The sequence below is a fragment of the Serinus canaria genome, chromosome 2, assembly GCF_022539315.1.
Source record: "Serinus canaria isolate serCan28SL12 chromosome 2, serCan2020, whole genome shotgun sequence".
NCBI lineage: Eukaryota > Metazoa > Chordata > Aves > Passeriformes > Fringillidae > Serinus > Serinus canaria.
This window is the reverse complement of record NC_066315.1, coordinates 69041399-69065216: the sequence shown is the minus strand read 5'-3', so window position 1 is coordinate 69065216 and position 23818 is coordinate 69041399. Positions and strand designations below refer to the sequence as shown.

General features: G+C 38.2%; 1 protein-coding gene across 2 annotated transcripts in view; it reads left to right on the top strand.

Moving 5' to 3' along the window:
- GMDS (GDP-mannose 4,6-dehydratase) overlaps window positions 1–23818 on the top strand; it is a 408287-nt gene that overhangs the window by 128514 nt on the left and 255955 nt on the right. The gene's annotated exons all lie outside the window — the stretch shown is intronic.

Here is a 23818-nt window from a genome sequence, read left to right as displayed (position 1 = left end):
AAAGTGTGAGAATGCAAAGCCGAATGAAAGAAGGAAGAGGAAATCCTGTGCATGGGCAGGGTGGAGTGTCATCCCTTCTTTGACTGACTTCTCTCAAATTAAAACAGGAGAAAAAAAAGAAAAGTGAAAAGGAGTAGGAGTAAAACATTTGTCCTTTTGGCATTTTAATTTTCAGTGCTGAAGGAGGGAAAATACATTTAATGGTTATGTTATTTGTTTTCTGTGCACCTTTTCTAAATGTATTTTTGACTGTATTGTCAGGGAAGCCATTTTCTTACCTTGGACAGAAAATACTTTTTTTAAAAAGAATCACTCTTGTTCTGTTTAACTGTATCAACTAATTCTGTGACTATCCTTAATAATTATAGAGTTACAGAATTGCTACTGCTAACATTGTGGGAAGGCAGGCTTTGCTCAGTCAGTTCTATTATGGCTGCAAAATCTTGGTACAAAAGGAGTAAAATGCAAGGACAGAGGAAACGCTTAAATCGCTTAAATGTTCCATCTGACATTATTTCGGAATGGACATTGGAGGGAGTATCATTAACCTCAAAGATACAGGTTCTGATCACATTTCTGTTTGTTTTTATGAGCCTGTTGCCCTTTATGAGTGCCTGTGCCATTGCTTTCACAGGATGCTTCTTTCTGGCTGTTAAGGAGAAGAAACTGCAGTCTGCTCAAACTCCTTAGAGCTGCAGTTATAAATAGACTTGGAAGCAGCAACAAGCTGAGTCCACTGCCTCTGTAATGGCCCTTTCCAAATACTTTAAAACAAATGATTCATCAAATAAGGAACACTAAACGAAGAAATCTGCCAATTTGTAGAATTTGACTCCTCCTAATCAGAGCAAGGCAACAGGATGTTGAGTTCCTGCCCTGCACCTGATTAAAGCCAAATGCACTAGGAACAGCTGGGAGTAAGAGGAAGCATCAAGCTCTTCTCAGTTGGGGGTAGGACAGCAAAAGAATTTTTTTTAAATCCCTTCCACCTTTGTTGTTCTGTTTTCCTGACTCTTTGACAGATAAGCACCTATTTCCTCTGGTATTTGGACCCCTTAGAAACCACGTAGGATGTACAGAATATAGGAAAAAGCTGCATGAGTATGTGCCTGACCTAGGCAGTCGGTTTTGGTCACAATGCCATTCAACATTCCTCATCATCAGTGCAGCCAAATTGCTAACTTTACAGACTCTGGTCATGCAGGTGCCAAATTCTCCAAGTTCTGCCCACCCACCTTCAGCAAGTCAAAACCTGTAAGAGCAGCATGGAGACCGAGATGCATTTTCCATCTGGATCGCTGTGGTAGTTCCCACTGCTGCAGGCTCAGAGCGCCTCAATGAACGTGCTTCTCTTTCTTTTTTTTTTTTTTTTTTATGGAAACACTGAAAAAATGTGAAACCTTTGTCAGTGCTTTCTTCCTGTGCTCTAGAAACCATAAAAAGCACAGCTTTTTAAAGGTTTGGAGTACACACATGCCCTCAAAAAAGTGTTAAGCAGTTATTTTTCCCCACGCAGTTGTAGAATGTGTTGCAGATTACAGCCAAGTGCAGAAAAATAACTGTCTTGTAGATTGTGCTGTAGATACAGTAACAGAAACAGTGGTTTATTGCTTAAAATACAGCAATTACTTCAGTGTCAGAAATCTTCCCAGAACCTCAAGACAAACCTCCTTCGTTACCATTTCTTGAAGTAACTTCTTATGTGTTTATTCCTGGGCTTTTTGCAGCCATATCGCAGCACTTCTCTATGTGTGTGCAGCTTCCCCACCGTGCCTGGAGCCAATGGAACAGGCTGTTCACTCGTGCACTCCCTGGGCCTGATCCAACAAGCCATGAGGTCGGGAGCAAGACTTCTCTTGGCTTCCAAACTTTGGATCAGGCCTCCTTCTGCAAAGCATTTTGTACTGTGGCATCCATGCCTCGCCTCCTTTCTCTGTGAGCATCAGCACTGCCAGAGGGTCAGAGTAATAACCTTCACTTTAATGCTTCATAAAAGCAAGCAGTTCAGAAAGAAAAACCATAAAAATTCTTTTTAAAGACATCCCTGAAACACTTTTTCCTCATCTTGAAATAAAGGAAAATATGCCTGTAAATGTCTTAGTCAGCATACACTTTTCTTCTGTCCTCTACTAAAGTTTGCCAGATATTCCATTTCTGCACCTCTCTTTTTTCTTCAGATTTTCAGGTTAACCTTGGAACTGTTTTGTGAGAAATGGTGTTAACAGTGCCTGACATACGAGTACTGGGGCTTGCCATAACACTATGAGAATAGCTGCTGCCAAATTTTATGACCTCCAGGGCTGTATATTTAAAATCTTGATATATGTCAACCAAAACAGTGTGCCTTTACATCAAGCAAAGGAAAGTGATACTTATATACACAGTTGAAAAGCCAAGGGACTCTGCAGATACTCAGAGAACAAAAGGACGCTTCCATGCACTTGTGCTATAAAATACAAACCTCAGGTGCTTTATGTTTCTCTTTTGACTTCTCTGCGGGATGCAGGATTTTGGGTGAGGCTTGGATGACCTTCACATGGTGTTGGAAGGGAAGAACAGGTCAGCAGGTGTCTGTACTGGACTGCTGCACTGCCTTCTCATCTTTGCAATGGGAGGCTTTGCCTCTTGGGAGAGTTGGGGTGGGTTCTTTGGGCAAACAGGTATTGCTTGAGGAAAATGGGCATGTTTAGAGTACAGCAGGTATCATTCTGTTGTTTGGCTTTTAGCACCTGTTGGAAAGTGACAAATTACTCTCTTTTTCCCTTTGATATGTATAGCCTAGCTTGCCTATTAATGTGTAATGTGCTTTCCTAATATAGCTTAGGAAACTCTTTATAAATTATTGTTCATTCTGTATATGACAATACAGGTTGTATTTATACAGATCTAGTCAAAGCACTGGAGCAATTAAACACCTACTCATCACATAATATGTTTTCCCTGTCTTGTGGTGCCAAAAAGAAAGGTGTTTGAATTTATGTAGAGATGCTCTTATTTTCTCTGAGCTAATGGAACTTGCCTGCTGCTTTTGGAACATGGTCATTATGTATTCTTAGATATCTCTATATTTTAACCTCAAAGCATATATTGGATGTTGTTAGAACTTGTGGAAACTTGTGTATTAAGTCTGATTCTCCCCACTCCCTTTGGTTTATTTGTGGAAAGAGATTGTTTCCAGAAACAAATGCTCTAATATTTAGAGGCTAATTGCCATTAATTGAAATTGTATTTTTTAAGAAGGATGTGAAAAAAAACCACTGTGAATAAGTTTATTAAAGTTTTCCATTTGGTGGTGTCGTTTTAATGGTTCAGTAGGTAACTCTGTATTTTTCAATGCATATTATGGTTTGAAAAAATTACTGTTAACACATTTTTTTCCTATTTAATGTGGTAAAAGATTGTGAAAAATTGATGGACAATATTATTAAAAAATCTTAAAAATAATTTTTACCAGATTCACACAGATTAATTCTTTGACTTATGCAAGTATCAGATTATGACAAATTGGATATGTTTGTGGGATGCTCACATGTGAATGCAAAAATGTGTGTGCGTCTCTGTACATTCTCCCTAGGGTTTATTCTACCATGTACCCTAAAGGTGGTGTGCTGTTGCTTTCTGTAAATTAGAATTAAGGCCCTGTGTGTATATGTATATATATAAAACAACTGCTTTAATGCTTTTTGGCCACATTACAGGCATTCCAAAGTTTACTTCATTTGTGTTCTCCAGATCCCTTCATGCCAGAGAAGAAAAGCCAACAAGGAGAAAACAAATTTTTTATTATTTCACTCCTACAATGCTTGGTCACAAAATGAGCCAAAGAAGCATTTCTTATGACTTATTTTCCTGTTCCTAAGAAACTGAGATGGCTGTCTCTGTTTAGGAGAGCTCTCTCCTTTCATTAACTCAGAAAATAAATGCATCTCATGATGCTTTCAAGCACTTTTTTTCTTTAACTTTTTTTTTCTTTTTTTTTTCTTTATGTCTTTTGTGTGGGAAGTGGTAAATCACTGAACTGGTATAAAGAAGTTAAGCTAAAGGATATCCTATGATGGTGGCAGAGACACGGAAGCAATGAAACTAATGCAAATGAAAGGAGGAACTCATCAGTACAAGAGAGAGGTGTCCTGTGCTTGGGAAAACCTTTAATTTGCTTTTAAATTGTCTAATGACAGTCTTGCAGTGTAAAAAAATAAGCTACTTTCAGTGTGTTTCTCTCTGCAAATGAAATTGGAATAGACACAGAAGACTTGACATGAGCCATAGTAAAACTTGACTTGCTTAAACGGGATTTTGTTAGATTTAGTGAATGTTTTGGTCTTATAGGCATTGAGACAAACTTAATGAAGTTCAGGGGCTTCAGGGCTGTTAATCTACTTTTTCCTGTAGACCTAGATGGAGGAGTGTTGTGATGTGACTCAGGAGATAAATACAGGAGCGTGACTTTGTGACAAAAGCCTGGGAGGAGGGGTCAGCTTGTTTGCTTCATCTGTTTTTCCCCTTACTTTCATTTTGGATCAATCCAAGAGAGGTCACTAGTTCAATAAATATGCTGATGAAGTAAGCCATCTTCATCGTTGCAGCTTAATCTGGCAAATCAACTCCAGAGGTTTGAAAGTGCTTCTGCTGGTGAGTGGATTATTATTTGATGCCAGGAGATCCAGAAAAAGAGGTTAGTCTCAGGCAGCTGTCTTTGCCAGGGTCTTATTTCTGTCAAAATTTGCCTTTTTTTGGGAGCCACAGCAAGGACTTAGTTCCCTTTCACAGCTTTTGCGTGGCCCTGCAGGAAGGAAAGCTCATGTGGCTGCAGTGATGTACCTTTGACTTCTGCTCAAGATCTGTGCCATGAGGGGGGTCATGATGGAAAGTCCAGAAACTGGACTTTCCATCTGCAGCTCTGTGTGTGTCTCTGCTGCTGTGTGGTACATCCTGAGGTCCTGAGCTCGAGGATCTTTTCTGAGATTTCCCAGGTACCAGTGTACACCTGTCTTTAATGCAGAGTTACAGTGTAGGAACTGCCTTTTGAAAAGATCTGTTCAGGTCACAAATTTAAATGAACAGTGAAGTTTCCCAACACATAATTTAATTAAATAAAACAGAAGAATATACTACTTCACGTTACCCAGTTTCCCTTGTGGGAAACCCTAGGGAAACAACACTTCTAGTTAACCAGACTTTCCCACTCCCCATACCCACAACTGGAAAGCCCTATAACTCTTTTTTTAAGATACGTGCTGAGGAGTCATTAGCCACTGGTGTGAAAGTTTTCTGGTGTCATCAAAGAAACTTATTTGAAATAAGGCTGAATTATAACATATTACTGAATTACTTCCCATTTCTTTATTCTCACATACTCTGAGATGTGAGATACCCTGGTTTTATCTCTTTTCAAACAGGTTATCAGTCTTCCAAATAGATTGGTCACTCACAAATCTAGTGGTTTTTTCCTTGGAACTTGCTATAAACTTTTGTGTTGCTTTTCAATTTGCAAATAGAATCAATTGCTTTTTCTAAGTTCTTAAATTAGAAAAAGGTTTAATCAAACTAGTTTAATGCCTTCTGTGACTTGGGTTGAGAAAGGTAAGTGCACTGGGTAAGATAGAATTTTTAGTCTAGGAAGAGGTTTTGGGAATGCGCCCCCAAGGTGTCTCTGTGAGGAGCTTGTTAGGGTCCGGCATTAGCCAAGCTCCCTCCACTGCAGGACTGGGCATTTCTGTCTCTGAAAGCAGCTGAGTCACATCAGAGGAGGGGAAAAGCATTGTTTGCTGACTGGTAGGATCTGCAGAAGAATTCAGAGGTTGCAGTGAGTGCTGGACTACACACAGGGCAGTGTTGTGTCAGAAAAGCAGCAAAGCTGACGCCTTGACAGGATGCTACTGAGTAGAAATGAGGAGTCAATATTGCTTATATAACTTAAAATGAAACACCTCAGGTCTTCTGCTTTCCAGAATATGCTGAGAATAGGGAACAATTCAGAGCAAAGACAAAAGTGATTTTAGGCCTGGAATAGGGTCTTGCTGGTAAATGACATTAGGAGGCCACTAGAGTTACCTCACTAAAGCAAATGTGAAGCAGCTATTTGATCCTGCTCACACAGGGAGTAAGATGTTTGGTATTACTGGGTGCTTACCCTCACAGGCAATTATTTGGAGATCCAGTGCTGAAAACTAAAGTTAAACAAACTCAAACTAGAGAAGAGGTGCAAATTTTTTAAAGCGAGGACAATTAGCATTTGAGCGGCTTACCAAAGGAAGTGAAAGATTCTCCATTTCTTGCAGTCCTTAAATCAAGATTGGATGCTTGCCTAAGAGATATAAATAACTACTAGCTATTTATACAGCTTGGTATAAGAACCACTGAGTGAAGTCATATGGCCTGTGTTATATGGGACTTGGTTATACAAGAAAAGGAGAATTCTAGGTAATATTAACTATATGTGTATAATTGTTGCTTCTCAAGTCAGTAAATGCAGCAACAAAAATGTGTTTCTTCTTCAGTAGTCATATGATCCTTGAAATTATGCATGTGTCAGCCAGAATAGCTGATGCTCCTTTCAGTTTTTCATCCACAGGCTTGAATAATTCCAGCTATGTTTTTTTATGTTTTGCTCTGTATGAAATTAGGCTGTTATTGGTGTTTCTGGTTTAGCTTCCAGATTCTTACACTAGCTTCCAGATCCTTACTAAAGCATTTGAGTTATAAACACTGAAGTGTTTAATGAAAAAAACCCCAACCAACCAACCAATCCTGTTTCCTTTAGAAATTAAATTAAAAACTAAAATTATATCTCTAACTTTTATATGCAAATTCAAAACACAAAACTGATTTTATATTTCCTTTGATTATTTGGAATACCTGAATTAACTGTAGTGTTTTTATGTAGTATCTTAGCCTACAGATTTCACATATATGTATATCTACATAAAGAGAAAAACAAGTCTTAAGATGTCTCACCTGGATGGACAAGGTAGTGATCACCTAGTTTATTTCCAGGTAATGGTGTTAGAAATCAAATTCTTCTGAAACTGTAAAAACAGAAGGCCTACAGAGATCTCACTGCTTTTAAAAGCCTATCCTAATAATCGCAGAATTACCAAGACAACTACGATAAAAGAGCTAGTCTTGCATTTAAATTACAGGCAAAATAATTCCATTTGAAATTTATAAAAACTAACTCTCAACTTCTGTAAAGACAGCCTTTCCAAAAGTACTTTGCCAAGGCTTAGGTGTCTTCAGCCATCTGTAATGGATTACTTTCTCTTACTGTGTTTCAGCAAGCAGGGTGGTGGGAAAGCCTCGGTGACAACAACACTAATGCAATAGGGGTGATTTTTTTTTCCCCTTTCAATTTGTTTTGGCAATCTTGCAAGAGGGGGGAAGCAGATTTAAATCAGCTACTGCAGCCTCGAGTGTGCTGAGTGTGCTTTGATGTCCTCTCTATGTAATGTCTTCAGTAAGGGAATAATTGCGTGGGTAACACAAGGATGATTCGGATTGTGCCCCGATGATTTTGATATGCTCTATTTTCCCAAACTACTCCATCAGGGGTGCTGGACACAGTGGAAGTTGGCAGAAGCTACGTGTGGGCAGTGGAGCCCCAGAAGGGATGAGAAGGCGCTGTCTCTGGTGGGTGGCTGTCCTTTGCAGGGCTGCAGGGCAGGCGCTGTTGCTGGACAGATGATTTGAAGCAGCGGCGGCTGCTCCGCTCACAACCAAACGCTTCGGCCAATTCATCACCGGGCTCTCGGGCGCTGCGCTTGTGCAGACTTGAAAGGTTAAGGCAGTAAATAGTTTATTGCCACCAAGGCCTGTGGAACATTGATCACTGTTGAATTCCCTCTGTTTAGATGTAACTTCTTTTGAAATATGCTCTGTAGGTTTAGTCTGAAAGCAGGATAATTGCTGCCATGGCTTAGGGCTTGAAAGCAGACACTTCCACAGCCAGAGCGCAACGGGCTGCCAAGACAGACTGGTGTGAAACATTACAGCATTATATTTTCTTAGTTCTCAGGACTTGAATAAAGCAAGAGGAAAGACTGTTTCTTGAGGCATGGGAGGGTAAAGTCATGTCGAGTTTTCTCATTTCATACCTATTAATAAAATCCTTGCTATTGTTCTATTTCCAGCCTCTCTGGGGTGCGTGCTGCAATTCCAGGCATCCAATGGTTCTCCTTAGCCTAGTGTGGAGGAACTCCTTGATTGCTGTGCAATTTAAATTTTTTTCAGTGTGGGAATTGATATGGTAAGGTTACACTCCAGAAAGTACTCCTGCTCATGTATGCATTTTTCATATTCCACTTTTGTATAGGAATCTTACTCTCACCACTGAGTTTCTGAAACGTGGCTGGCAGTATCTTGTCAATGCATAGTGCTGGTTGTGTGCCCAACCAGCTTTTTGAGTGTCAAGTTCTGCCAAAACGTGATCTAATGACTCCAGGCTTTGGATCCAGATGGACTAATTCCTCTAATTTGAGGGAGGATTATGGGTTTGGGAGGGCAGATTACAGCAGCAGTTTAAAAATATACAACAACACTGATTGTATGTGCTTAAGCTTTTATGATCATATGTGATGATATGACAGTATATGCCACATTTTTGGTGATGGTGTTCTCCTTAGAAAGGTGAATTCTCAAGAACTTGGACCCTGACCCAATCATCAGCTCCCCCTGGATGAAACCCTGTGTCCATGGGGAACTTCTCAACTTTTTTCAACCTCTGTATGCACTTGAGGTTCAAAATTAGCTTTGGTTAAGCTGAGGTTATTTATATTTACATCATTTATTTGTTTTTCAGTAAAAGCCTGCAGATAAAGACACACAAAGAATAGGACAGATAATTAATTTTAAAGAAATTTGAGCTTGTTGAGTTATTGTTCCTTAACATATTGCATATGAATATAGACTTTTACAGAGGAGTTGCAGTCTGGACAACATGCTGACAGATTTGGAGCTGTTTATCAAAGATAATATCTGCAGTTTTTTGTTCCAAAACCAGAAATGTTACCTGAGATTGCAAAGAAAGGGAGATGAAAGACATTTTCATACATCATAACTGGAATTTCATAATAAGTTCAGATTGAGCCTTTTTTCAAACTATACTGGAATATGGTAAGTTGTTCCAAACCCTAATTTTAAATGTATGAATAGATGTGACTCTTGGGGATGTGCAGGGCTGGGAGTTGGACTCGCTAATCCTTGTGGGTCCCTTCCAACTCAGCTTGTTCCGTGATTCTGTGGGTATTTTGATACAATTTTGAAGAAAAAGAAAAAAAATCAAATAATAAAAGTTGAATTCCTGTATTTAACAGGTTTCTATAAAGTTCAAGACTGAGGCAGTAAAGTGAGAAGGGAAAAAGAAAAACCTGGTGAGCAGTCAATCAGTTTCTCTGTATGTGGCCTCAGTCTTTACTGAGAAAACAGTACCTCAGGCTTGCCAGCTGTGAAATTTTTAGTTCATCTTTACCACAGAGCACATCACATTTTTTTCCTTGTTAAGACAGGGCTGTGAATGGATGATGGATGAACTGTAGACTCATTGTGTTAGAAATACCTATTTCGTTTTAAAAGCTCAGCCCCTCCTTGTCAAGGCAGTCATTCCCTCTTGTAACAATAGAAGAAACATCATGAAGTCATAGCTCAGCTACAGTGAAAGACTTCATTCAAGATTTGATGAATAGCAAAGGGAAATGTGAGAAAAATAATGTGACAGCTGAAAACTTTTTGTTATCCCCTCCTTTGCCGTCTTGAACTGTAAAATTTTCTGTATTTTTAAGGTTAGGTGAGATTTCCCAATGTAGGCAGAATAATTTTTAGCTGAGGGAGGTTTTGAGGATGAATTTTAAGATTTTAAAGAGACAAAGAATCTGAACTAAACCTTATATTGTTAAGGATGTGCATTTTAGAGCAACTGTTGCATCACATCTGCTTCTTAAACAGCTTCCGTTCTACGATTTCTAGGGGAGAAGAAAATAATAAATATTTGAAACAGGATTCTGAGATGCAGTGAATATTTGCTCTACTGCGTGCTGAAATGTCTTTACATACAATTTTAAGAGCGAGCAAATTTTTCAGATACTGAATTTCATACAAATACATTTATTGTATGGAGTTTGAATTTGGAATTTTTGTGGGAAGCTATAATTTCAAAAGTGATGGTGGTTGTTAAATGGCAATGGGAACTAAAGTCTTAGAGCAGAGCTGGGGATATGCAAGATTCCTAGGATCAGACTGCTGTAATTTGGCATGGTATTTAATTCAATCTCATACCTGTCTATGGCAAGTTCCTGTGATGATACATTGCACAGTATTTGCTCTTGTTGTGCAGGGAGCCAACAGTATTAATTCAGTAAAAGGAATTTGAATATCTGTATGTTCTCTCACCTCAGAAAGAAAATTCTTTGTTTATTTCCTCTTTCTGCAGGATAAAAATGCCCTGTAAATGTATTACTAGGCTGGCACACTGCTACACTTTACAAGCACAGTAGCTTAGTTTTCTTCATAAATTTGGCAATCTTGTAGCATTAAGAAAAATGCCTCCTCCTTTCAATGCAGCAAAGATGTAAGTAAACACCAGTTGAGTTGGGTATATATTGGCCTGGTCAGTTTACCTGAATCTGACAATTGTCTGTAGGGCCAGGGCTAAGAAATCTAAGTTGGTTTGATTCACACTTTTTTTCCTCAATAAAACACTTCCTAACATTATCCCCTTAATTTTTTAGGAAGAGTTCCGACTTTTACAAGATAATATGGGGAGTATGACTTCAGTGCTCTCTAATGGTGTCTTCTAGCACCAGAAAGAGAAAAAGAAATTTGTAGGTGCCTGCAGGTGGGATTGTCAAACCATGTTGATAGTTTAGGGATAGCACAGTTTATTTGAATTTTCTGAGTAATAGTCTTTGCAGAATGAAGTTTAATCACATTTTGCTTGTGTTGTTTATTAATATCATTATTGTATTAACTGCAGGCTGCTAACAAGTTTGGTTTATGCATATATGTGGATTTTTTTAATGTGTATTTGCCTTATTGGCTTTTCTTTACCTGTTTTTTCCATTTTCACACTGACATGAGATGTGGTGTCTCTTTACTCATGCTGTTAACTAGCAAAAATCAAAAATTAAGAAATCTCAACAGTTTGATTTTAAAGTGTTCACTAATGTAGACTATCAATCTTTCATTTTCCATACTCCCAAATGAAGCTCTTTCCTTTTCCTTTTCCTCCCACCCAATAGCGGAGCAAAGGAGACAGTTCTCGTGGGTGTGGTTATCATGAGTTAATTGCAGCCCTGAGGGGTTTGAGACACTTGGGTGCATTTCATACCTTTTAGCTGTCCAAGGATGAGATTTTCGCATGAAGGCTCCACCCCACGGTATTTTACTTTTTATTACATAAATCAGTCTGTGTGCCTAGGGATCATTTATCATTTCCCTAATATTCACCAGGGTACAAACAGTACTGTTCCAGTTCCATTTAACCTCCTTATTTCTCCCTCCTACTCCTGCTCAAAAAAAATTAAAAAAAAAAAAAAAAAGTTGGCAAGATGCTAAAATTGTATAATGGTGGTTCTGTATTTAATGCAGAAATCATACATTATCATAAGAAACTTTCACCCTTGAGTACTCTTTGTACTTCTGAGAACATGATCTATGGCTGACTAGTGCACTTAGCAATGATGACTTCATTTAAATCTTACAGTTTCTGAGAAAAGGATTACTGCCTAGAACCTAACTGGTATGAAAAATACATACTTTCAGATGCAACTGCAGTTAATATCAGCTTAAATTTGTCTGTGGAGAGAGTACTCTTGCAACATGAGAGGTGTTAAAATCTACAGGAGTGGAAAGTGAAACACTTGCTGAGGTTTTGCTTTCATGCCAAAACTTTTTAATTTTTTACCAATTATAGAATTTTTCATCACCATTCACTATTTACATTTTTCAGCCCTTCCAGCCCAGCTTCCTTGGCACATTAATGACACAGGATCAAAAATTAACTAATGTTTCCAAACTCCCAAATGACACTTTAGAAATTTCCTCTGTTTCTCTGGCAAACAGGCAGCACCAGTTTGTTTCTCCCGGTGTTTTGTGGTTCCTTGACAGAACTTTTTGCATCCCAGATGAGGATGCTCAAAGCCCCAGAGCAGCTTGGGGTCAGCACACTGGAAATTAGCTAAAATTCCTACTGCAGCCACGAGACGTAGCGTTCTTAGCTGATGTCAGGGTTGTGTGCAATCACGGATCTTAACTTGCGGTCTTTTTTCATCCAGCCGTACTTCACAGCTATTCAGCACGTTTCCCTCGTGGGTAATCACTGCCTGTGCAGCAGGGCTCTCTCAAGTGGTCTGTAGAAGTTCTAAAGGCTTCCCCTTTTTGTATGTGCATTTTGTGGGCCAGTTAGTGTCATGACATCTTCTTTGGCTTAATACTATGTGATAAAACTTACAGACTGAACTTGATTTTTTTCTTGCCTGACGGACAAGCTCTGGAAACACAATTTTTTTAGTTTCAATTAAATACTTGTGAGTACTGGCTTGCTTGAAAGGACATGGAAACTGAGTTTGCTATTTTATAGAGGCTTGCAGGCATGTAGAGAAAATGTGCTTGGAAGGGAAGACAGGTTGAAAAAAATCCTGAGATAGATTTACATGACTCCTTCTACATTTATCTCTCCTTGAGATAAATGCACCCTGTTGGCATGTGTTTGTGATCCTGCCATTTCTTGACTGAGATATCCATGAGTCATTCAGAAAAGAAAAAGCATGATTGAAAAGTGCTAATTGAAATAAAATATTTGCATACAATAGGGATGTGGCATCTGCCTGAGCCGTACCTTTTTTTTAAACTAAAGTGCAATCGTTCACAATTTTACAGACTTCACCTTATTTGTCAAATTTGATGTTTCCACTGATTGTGTCCAATGACTTGTTCAGTACATTTTGGCAAATTGATCTTGTCTTCCACAGTGGTTTTCCAAGATGCCTCATCATGAGGCTGCCAGGTTCACTTTGAAAGCTGACAAAGCTTTTTATACATTAGTCAAGTCTTGCTCAAGCTGCTCTGAGAGGACCTTTTCTGGCACCTCAAGTGCCACCCTACGGTATCGATGAAGAGAAGCGCTGTATTGTAGAGGTCAGTATGGTCTTTTGTCCCTTCTAGCACTGCCAGAGACAAAAACTGCAATGCTGTTTCAGAGCACAGTCAGGGGCAATAAAGAAATACAGTGTTTGTTCTTAGGGACAAGAGGGAAAACTCACAACTTGTTGAGTTTTTGTGTTTAGCTGACTACCATATTCCTTTTTCATGAATGGTTTAATGTTCAAGTGAAGAGCAGCTGTTATTCCTAGTCTTTTTCTCTGTGTCAGAATCCAAGAGATAGGTGAAAAACAGGGCTGAGGTTAGAGTTGTGGGTTACAGTATACAAATCAGTTGCAATGTTCTGCTTTGATTTATGATCACCATGGCTCATGAGTGCTGAAGCTGCCTTTCAAAATTTATGCCTATACATTGTTTCCTAAGAGTTGTAGTGAAGAGGCTTTAGTAGTCCATAATAAATGGAAGAATAAAGTAGGGCAAAGGGAATACTAGCAGAAAAAAATAACAGGCTGATTTATTCTCTGAGAGTATCATCCTGCTTGTTCAATAAAGTTTAGCCAGACGGGTCTCATCCCTTTAAGCTCTCTGCCCCTTGGCCTTTTCCCCCTTACCTCCACATACCTGTTGAGACACATGTTTTTCTCAGATTTCATCCCATAGGTTTCTTCCTAGCCACCCACCCACATCCTTTTGAGACAGATCAGTTGATTAAGTAGAACATTTTGTGTGGGGGATCACCTTGGAGTTCAGAGTGCTCACTGTCACACAGAAAACAGCCGTGCTCGCCTTGAAAGGATGCAACTGGAGAAGATGTAAGGCTCGTGGTTTTCAAAGTGCTGTAACCACAGAAAAATCTGAGCACCTAAAATAGGAATAATAGGGTGTTCCACTCCAGTAGCTTCCTAGACAGGATGAACTATCACAGTCCACTTTGAGGTATGTAATTACACACTGAGTTTACTGAAAGCAGTTTCTACAAGTTTATTACATCATTCACAACAAAGCCATCATCAGCTACTGTATTTGTGGGTGCTATTAATATCCATATTTTAAAATTAATCATATGTAGTGCCTGTACATGCACTACAGGCATTAGAGCATTAGTGTTCCTCTGCTAGGGTTCACCCACTTTAGCATTTCAAGGGGTGTGGGTGGTTTTGTTTGGTTTGTTGGTTGCAATTTTAATAAATTTGAAGGATTCGGTGGTTTTGTTTCAGGGCTGGTGTAAACCTCAGACTCTTTTATTTAGTTAAAGAATGTTTTTAAGTATCTTTAAGTAGCTGTTCCCAAGAACAAGTAAATGGAAAAGAATGTTGCTGGGTTTTGGAATTGTTGTCCTTTCTTTGAGTTAGAGAGTGAAATTTCACAGAAGATGACCTTATGTATTGGAAGAAAAGGCAATTATTTGCCCTGTTCAAAAAAAGAAAACTGAAAAAACCAAACCCTGGTGACTTGTTTCTTGACATGCTGTTGCAGGTTTATTCATTTTCCCAGTCATTCCTGTTGAAGTACTGGAGCAGGGAAGGTGGCAGCTGTGGGAGCATGACTTTTGTCAGTACATACCTATCCATCCAAATTTGCACCATGCAATTAGCCATCCCAATTTAATTCTTAATGCACATGCAGTAAAATTGAAAAAAGAAAAGGCTTGGGCATTAATTGCATAGAACTCTGAGGTATCTGAAAAAAAATTCTAGCTAAAGAAGAGTTGTGTTGTTTTTAATGGGTTCATGGCAAACCAGAAAGTAGAACTACATCTGTGGACATGGAACTCTAAGAAGCATTGTAAGTGATGGCAAATAAGGGGAGAATATGGACTTATTGAGGAAAGTGATTAGACAAGAATAGGACCGAAGTGATAGTGTTTATTTAGAAAATGTGTTTCTGTGGCACTTTTACTATTGTAAAAGTGTGGTCTTACTATTTTAAGAGTAAACTGAGTACACAAATGGGGCAGGCATCATTTGCCTTTTGAACTCTTTTGCCACACAGAATGCAGTTGTTGGACTCTGAGCTCTGAACTCCCCTCCCCGGGTACTTCAAGACAGAGGTTGCTCCCTAGATGGAGTCACAGTGCTGTTAAGGCTGGAAAAGTCATCTAAGATTGAGTTGAAGCACCAGTCTAACACTGCCATCTTCACCGCTAAAATGTGTCCCCAGATGCCACATCTATGCATTTTTAAAATGTGTGATTCCACCATTTCCCTGTTGTGCTCAGGATAAGAAGTCATTACTTTTTCCTCTGTGTGTGTGTATGCACACACTTATTCATTCCCTCAAAAAGTCATGGTCTCATTTGTCTCCCTGAAATCCTGTTCTGAAAGCTCCTCCTCAAATGAAGTACCCCAAGCTGTGCTCAGAGCTGAGGTCCCTCCCTGCTCTCAGGCTGTGATGATGATGGTTTTTGAGTAGCTGACAATAAGAGAGAGCTAAGATAAGTTGCTTTCTCTTGCATGGTTTAAGAGTGCTTCCAGACAGCATTACCTAGGCTCCACAGTGAAATGGTAACTTGTTTTCTGGCACTGACTTGGTGGCTGTGTCTTAGCCCCTGTCTGGGCCCATATTCATGAGCAGTCTCTCTGATTGGGTTTATGGTCTCATAAATAAGTAATACATGCACACTGATGTAATTAATTTTTTTTTTCTGAGAGCATCCCTGTGAAGCAGGGAAGCTCCTTCAATCCTTAGTTAGCTCTTAGGAAGCAGGTAGCAATTCTTGTTCAGAGGAGGAGAAAATTCCTTTAATTTGACAAAATGAAAAATCACAGATATTTCCACAGAGTAAAAGCTAAAAGCTTTTGATAATCATTATAGAATGTGTTTTTTTTTTTTTAATGAAGTATATGTCATATTTCTATAATTGTTTCATTCAAAGTGTACACAGCTTGGTCAGATTGAGTTGTAGGACTTTAACAGCAGTTAGTGTTTTTTTCTCATCTTTTTATCATGAGCTATGCTGCATCAGTTACTAGTTGGCTATAGCACAGAAAGCCATCCCAAAATAATGAAAAGTATAACTTGGAGAACTGGGCAGATAATGGATAATGTAAATAATGTGTGGACAGGAGGGAAAATTAAGAAAAAAAGTATTTTTTTTTAAAGAAAAAGTTTATTAATTTTTAGCAAGTTTTCTCAGGTTTTTCAAAATCATTTCAAGTGATTCTACAAAGGATCTGCATAGCTTCAGTACATTTTTTTCCAGATCAAATGCCCTTAAGCATTTGCCCTTAAGCCCCTACCCCATAATAAAATATGCCAACTCCATTTATGAAATATTATTTTATTTTTTCATGAAGGGAGAAGTATTTTTGATACATTAGAGGTATCTGAGAAGCTGAATTTTGAACTGCTTTTAAGCTTTCTATAACAGTGGCATTTGGAATAAAGAATTGCAGTCTGGGAAATAATCTTCAGTAATAATAAATGCTGAAAACATAGTTTTTCTCTGGTTGAAAAGGCAGAACTTCTGACCAGCCCCATAAACCTAGGGATGTTTTACCTTATGCGTTTGTAGGAGGTACAAGAGAGTCAGGCAAGGTCATCATTTGCAAAGTTTTGGGTTAATTCTAGCCCCTAGGCAATACAGAGTTCTGTCAATATTTGGGAGGGTCCCTTGTGTTAAGCTGTGCTTTGCAGTCTTGTTGGCCAGGAAGGCAAATAGAGGAGAGACTGTTGTTAGCAAAGCTTTGCCGTGCTAGATTCATGCTTTATTCAGTGTCTATCTAGCCATCCATTGAAAATCTACCAAAATCATAAAGCAGATAGATAGTCAAGGTCTGATTGCTCTTTCTAGGGGTTGGAGTTTTTTTATTTATTTATTTATTTATTTTTGGCTTGTGATGATGCTTTTATCACTACTGTAAAAAGCATCTTTTAATGTGTTCTGAAAGCATCAAGAAAGGGAGGATGAAAGTTTTTAAAAAAGCTTCAGAAGTAAAAAACCCCAAAACTATAATATAGTTGTCATGTTAGAGTTTTAAATAACCTGTATGTTTTAAATTAATGTATTTATATGTGAAAGTGAGTGAGAATGGTGCTAGTTCTTTGGAAGTGACTGCATTCCCTGCATGGATGTTATTCATAGCTCTCTATTCCCCTGGTACATATAAAGCAAAATGAATTGGCTATCTTTTTACATCTCCCTTTGAATGCTCTCTAGTGACTCTGCAAGTTGCCCCTTTTTGTCTTTCTATTAAATAGCATATAAAGCTTCTGGCACAGCTGGACTTCAGTATGTAAGAAAGCTTTTAGGGTATTACAATGTCATTAGCTATTGAAGCTACAATATTTGAAACATCGAAACCCGTCCTGACTTTGCTGCATGTGGCATGTGCTTAAGAGTCTGGGTGTGTATGTATATTGTTGAAGCTATCCCTGAACAAAATCATGCTGACAGTGAATAAAGAATCAATGCTGCTTTTTTAAAGCTTCTTTTCTAATCTCTGTAATTTGAAACTGAAGACTTAGAACAGTGGGTCAGAGATTGTTCTGCAAGATAAATCCCTTGCATCACATAACCCTGACAACTCCCCAGTTCCATCAAATTAATAACAAATGGATGAGAAGATAAGCAAAACTAATGGGGAGGTTACATTTTTGTGACAAAGGTTTATGACCATACTGAATCTCATGTACTGTGATATCCCTCCTCCTTTTCCTCCTCCGCTTTGGTATTTTTTTTACTATCAGATCTGAGCATTCCTCTATCTGAAGCTCTTCTGTGGAGGAGATGTGATGGATAGCAAGCTGAACTGCATGTCTCCAAAAAGCTGCTGTGAATAACTCTCTATTTTTCTAGTAGAAATCACTGTTTTTTAACAAGGCCAGGCCTCATTCTTGCACACTGTACATCCACGTTCTGCTCCTTGGATGCTGCTGCATGTTTGAAGATTGAAACACACTGCTGTAATCCCATCTCCTTCTCTTCTTCAAACTGTGCAATAATGGAGTTTGGCAGCAGTGACTGAATGTCGTCTGGACTGGATCATTTCACGAAGCAGGACCAGCTTACAGCAGGTGGCTGTAAGAGAGACCAGCCATGTTGTGAATTCTTTTTTCCCTAACATCTAATTGTAATTTCACATGTTCCGACTTGTGTCCTTTTGACCTGTCTCTGGGCAACTCCCTTTTAATTCAGTCTGTTAATTCTCTTGATTCACTTCAGTAGATAGGTAATGAGCAGAAGAGTAAACAATTTGCAAATTACTTCTGTTGGAGATCTGGTCCAAACACACCTTTGAATCCAATGGACAAAACAACTGTACAAGATGTAGGAGTCTGGTTTTTTGAAATGGAGAATGGTTATTCCAATGGAAGGGTTGTGGAATCAAAATTTTGAAAATAATAAGGAGCTGGTAGTTCTTCCATAGCTCTTAGCTGGTCACACATAAAAGCAGCAGGCTGCTTTAGAGGCAAAAGTGAACATGATGACCTCAAGAGTTCAATTTACAACTGCACCTGCAGTTTGCCAGGGAGGAATCACTTGCTAAAGAAACTGAACAATGAATCCAACTTTCAACCCCTACTGATTGGGGGCCAGATAAATACGAAACTTTACCTACTCAAGGAGTATTTGTCCATGATTATTTTCTTTGGGTTTATTTTATTTTTTCTCTCTTCCGCCCAGCAAAAAGCAAGTAGGAGTTTTTACTCCTTAGAAGGAAGAAGGGAACCGATAAAGGTTAATAAAGCCAAGTTATTTTTCTTTAAAGATTATTTCTGTAGGTTTGCATCAAGAACTTGAAATTAATCTGGAGGAGAGTTATAAGGAAGACTTACCCAAGATGAGCCATGAGAAACTGCTGTGTGAACATACACTGTGGAATATGTTAGGGGGCCTCTTGATCCTGATCATTGAGTATTTCAGCTGCATAAAGGAAGTTTTTAGAGAACCTGAAAATCATCAAGGATCATTTAAATTCACAAACAGTAAAAAGGTTATTTTTGTACTTTGGTTTGGGCCTTCACAGTTAGAGGTGAAGGTGAAATGCTGGCTCACTGATCTCAAAGCCAAACTATTACCATTTCACGTCTCTCCAGTCACACAGCCTACAGCATGTAGTGGGGCAGAGCCACAGTGAAACTCCACCACAGGACCAAAATGTAAGCACTGGTAGAGAAGTAGAAGAATAAGCACTGGCTTTATCAACTGCACTGCTTTGATAACTGCACTCCTTTGCATCGCAAATAACTTGAAAATACATATTACCCAGGCTCTCTTGCTGCAGCAATATTGTGAATGTTTTAGGCTGACATAAATTTTAGGAAACAATGTTGGCTTCTGCTTCCACCTATAAAATCTTTTCTTTGCTAATTCTCCACTTGTAATCATGTTGTCCAAATACTCTAATTTTATACAGGTCACTTTATTTTTTTTTTGTCTTGCTAATCAGAGAACAAGGAAATAAATGGGAAAGAAGATAAAGCTACAAAAGCCATATTCATTTTAGCCAGAATTTCAGTCACTTTTTTAGTCTGTTTCTTTTTAGCTACGAAATTGAATAGGGCTTTGAGATATCAAGAGTATTGCTTGTAATAGGCAGTTGAAAACTATTGAATTGATTATTTTTCTGTATAGCAAAATATGTAATTGTTTGGGGGATTTTGTATCTTTCAATTAGTTTTTTTTTTTTTTTTTGGATGAGAGGCCAAGCTTTCATTGAGTTAAGAGGCTGGGGTAAGAGGAATTGTCATATTCTCTTAGAAGCTTACCTGGCATTTTTTTCCCATCCCCTTAACACAGCTCAGCTCCCTCAGATACATTACATTTCCTAAAATCCCTAAGATTTTTTTTTCAGTGTGTTAGGACTTTACAGGAATTCTTGGCCCATAGTCTGTATTAGATTTAGCAACTGGAATTTTATGCTTTACATGCCTGTTCCTAGGGATTGAGCAGCTTGTTTACTGAGATGATGTAAGTGATCCCAGTGGTTTTTATTGGCAGTGGAAGGCACACTGAATATTCAAAGCAAACAGAATTGATTTTAAAGAATGCAAAAAGTAACCACTGTGAAACTTGTGAGAGTTGAAACATTTCTGAGCAGTTTTTCTGTTTTGTGATTTGCTTTTCTGGCATAAACCATTTTTAATGACTTGATACACATATCTTCTCCTTTGATAAACCTAAAGAATCTACAATAGGTTTTTTTCAAAAGAGCAGTGATGCTTAAATTGATGTTATACTTAGGTTAGCCACCTCTCTTTTTACAGTGAAAGAATAATAATTTACAATTATACTCTCCTGTTTCCTCCTGGGGCTTCACATAAGCTTCCTTCTTATTACACCAGCCTTCCAGAAATCCTATCTTCTGAAACTGAGAAGACTGTAAGGAAGAGATGAAATTTCAAATAATTATTTATATTCCTTCCATAGAGCATTGAAGCACATTCTGCTAGCATATGCTTTTTTTTTTAGGAAACTAATAATTAATATGATCACAGCTTATCTGTTGGATTCTTCCAAATGACAAAGAGAGATGAAGAGTCCCACAAAGTCAAAACTATGTGTGCACTAAATGGATAACTTTCAGAGTATCACCATTGCTGACAACAACACATTGGTCAAAAGCAAATATTATTAAGTCTACAGTCTTGTATACAGTGTTTAAAGACATGATTGGAATGTGGTCTTGTGGAGGGTAAGACCCATATATTTTCATTTAGATACTTTTCAGTAAGCTTTTAAATCTTGTTGAAGACCTTGCTAAGCTTGGTTTTGAATGATCAGTTGGGAAATATTGTATTTAAAGTATTGCTCTATTAAATTAATATCTCTTGTCGAGATTGAATCTGTTGATTATAAAGAGAAATAAATGGGAGAGGGGAACACAAGAGTTCAAATTCAAAAGGTAGAAACCAGTTCACAAAACTCATTCTGATTGTAGCCACATGAAAGTAGAGACATAATATGGTACAGTGTATTCATATTGTGTCCTGTGCTTGCAGAAGTTTTATAACCTATGAAACCATGCTTTTTTCATGAAAATTTTATCATCCTATTGTAAGCCTTGCTATGGAAATTTTTTCTTGTCTGTGTTTGAAAGGTACTATATTAGGGATGAATCCAGCAAAGAAGATACCCAGTATGTAGAATTCCCATGTACATAAGGAATCTGTTTGCTTTTTAGACTTCTTTGAGGAAATTCTGCAGGGTGTTCAGAACCTGAAAACCTGGAACTTGAAGTACTTTTGTCAAGTGTCTCCTTATTTTTCTTTGTCCTATTGTAATGAAGCACTTATCACTATCCACTGAATGAAATAAATAGATATATCTGAAAAATATACTTTTATAGTATCTCCAGAGATCACCAATGACAGCTGCAAAAGCATGGTGTCCCCTTTATACATGGAAAGTGAGTGCCAAGGTCACTCACACTCATGTGTTTCGAGAAGACAATTTCTGTTTGGTATGCCATGATTTACCTTTGGCACAAAATCTGTCCAAAGAGGCTAAAGTATTGGATCCATTACTTCAATACCTGTTGAGAAAACTTGCAGATTTAAAGCTTCTGCCACGTAAAGAATCTTCTTTTCCTTAGTCCAGTCATTACAAAAACTCTATGCCTCCTTCAAAACAAGTTTTAGTTGCAAGCCGTACTCTCTTGTTGAGAGTAAGAGATAGTTTTGGAGTTTTGGGGAAAGAATAGAGCATCTGTCAATTAAAAAATCAGTGTGTTACTGATTTTTTACAGTATTTACGTAGGTTCTCCAAAGCATGATCAAGAGCATCTCTGTTATGTTTTCTGCTCTGTCTCACTACTGTCTTTATTAGAGTAAAGGAAGACAATCTTCCTAATTTGGACACCTAAGAAAGTGTCATAAATTAGGCAGTTTGAATACTCTCATCTGTGGGTATTAGCTCAGCTCTTTTTTCCCACTAGATAAATGTTTAATCTTCCGTAAAGTATGACTTGGTTTTAGCCTTGATACACCTACCTTTACAGTAATATCATGAAGTTTTTACTCTTTCAGTGTAGGTTATTTGTAAGAGTAACATCTGTGGAATCTGGTATAGAAATCTATTTGATTTCTATAACTCAGTTCTTTTTTATGTGTTATGCATGCATGTTGTTTTCTCTTACACATCCCTCTTAATGAAGCCTCTGCTCTTTTTTTTTTTTGCCTTTTTTTCTCTTTTTTTTCTGGTATTTCTGCTAGTCTTGCACAAAATAAAGTGTATAAGGAGAGGGGAATAATGCTGTAAGGGATAAGTTATCACCTTTTCGTGGTCTACCCTGATTTATTTATAACTACTTAATTTATTTAGTATTTTTAAACCCTTTTATATTTTTAACTTTGAATTAGAATCAAAGTAAAATTTGGGTTGCTTTTATCTGTATTTACAATATAGCTGCCCCTACCTTCCACGGGTCTCTTAACAGTCCAGAGTTTTTGGTGTTGGATGTCTTAGTGGATAAAACCATTTTTAAAATTTTCCCAAATACCATTTTTGTCTAACCTGCACTCCAAAATGAAATGTATTTAGTGGTCTGAGCCCTGACCCTGGTGGACAGCAGAGAGACACAGAGCTGGTGGTTTCTGCTAGGGGACACTTGGACCCAGTCAACGTGGGGCACAATTACCTCACACCCCAGGGAGAGTTTTCTGGAGGTGAAGGCTGAGGTCATTCATCAGGCAATAGGGAAAACCATCTCTTGTGAAACTGGTCTCTTCACCAGCCTTTTCCCAGGGCTGCTGGGAATGAGAGCATTTCCCAAGGCTGCTGCTGCTGCTGCTGCTGTGGCCTCATTGCTCCTTTTGGTTAAGAGTTTATAATCCTGGATCTCCTAGACTGCCTCAGTTTCATGTGCCATTCGCTTTGCAGTAGAATATGGAAGTGATGATTTGCATTTCAGAGTGATTTTTTAGCAGAATATTTCTTGGAAACAATGCCTTATAATAGGTAAATTCCTGATTCTGCTACAGTTATTATGTGTTTTGCTTTCATTGGAGAGCTGGGACATGTGATTTATACACCAATTTATTTTGGTTAGTACATTATTGACTGTACCATCTACTCATTGAGATGCTTTCCTAAGAGTTAGTCTGACACTGAAGTTGAGAGACTTAAGTGGCTGTCATCTTTGTGCCAAATGGATTAAAACAAAAAATGCACAGCCCTTCTTGAAAGATCAGTGCTCAATTTCAGCTGGGTCAGACCAGGTTAGTAAGACAAAGTATCAGGTTTCCTTTTGTGTTTTTTTTTTCTCTTTGGGTTAAAAAAAAGGAAAAGGAATGTTTGGTTTTGTTCATATATTTACCTATTTCAGCTCAAAACTGTATGTGAACCTTTTTATTTCAGAGCACAGTAACACAAGTTAGATAATTTCATATCTGTATTAAATTAACCATAAGTGAAAATACAAATTAATCAATTCTTTTTTTCCATCTGCTGTGTAAATAAGCCTTAAATCTCCAGTGGTTACTGAATAGGGGAAGTGGCTTAACAGGAGGAATGAATACAGGGCTATCAGTCTGAATCAGCCAGAGGGGACATAGGTAGAATAATTCTTTGGGTCAGAGCCATGAAGGAAACTGCTCTAAAAGCCCATTCACCTTTACTTTTTGTAACATTGGCAATATAAGCAGGGAACTCTTTTTCAAAAACTGGCATAAGCAAAATCCCTGAGTAGGGAAGAGGCTGTAGAAGGAAGCAGGAACATGCTGCTGGGATGGGCACTTGTGGGAAAAAATTCTTCAGAGTCCAGGAACTTTGTTGGAACCTCCA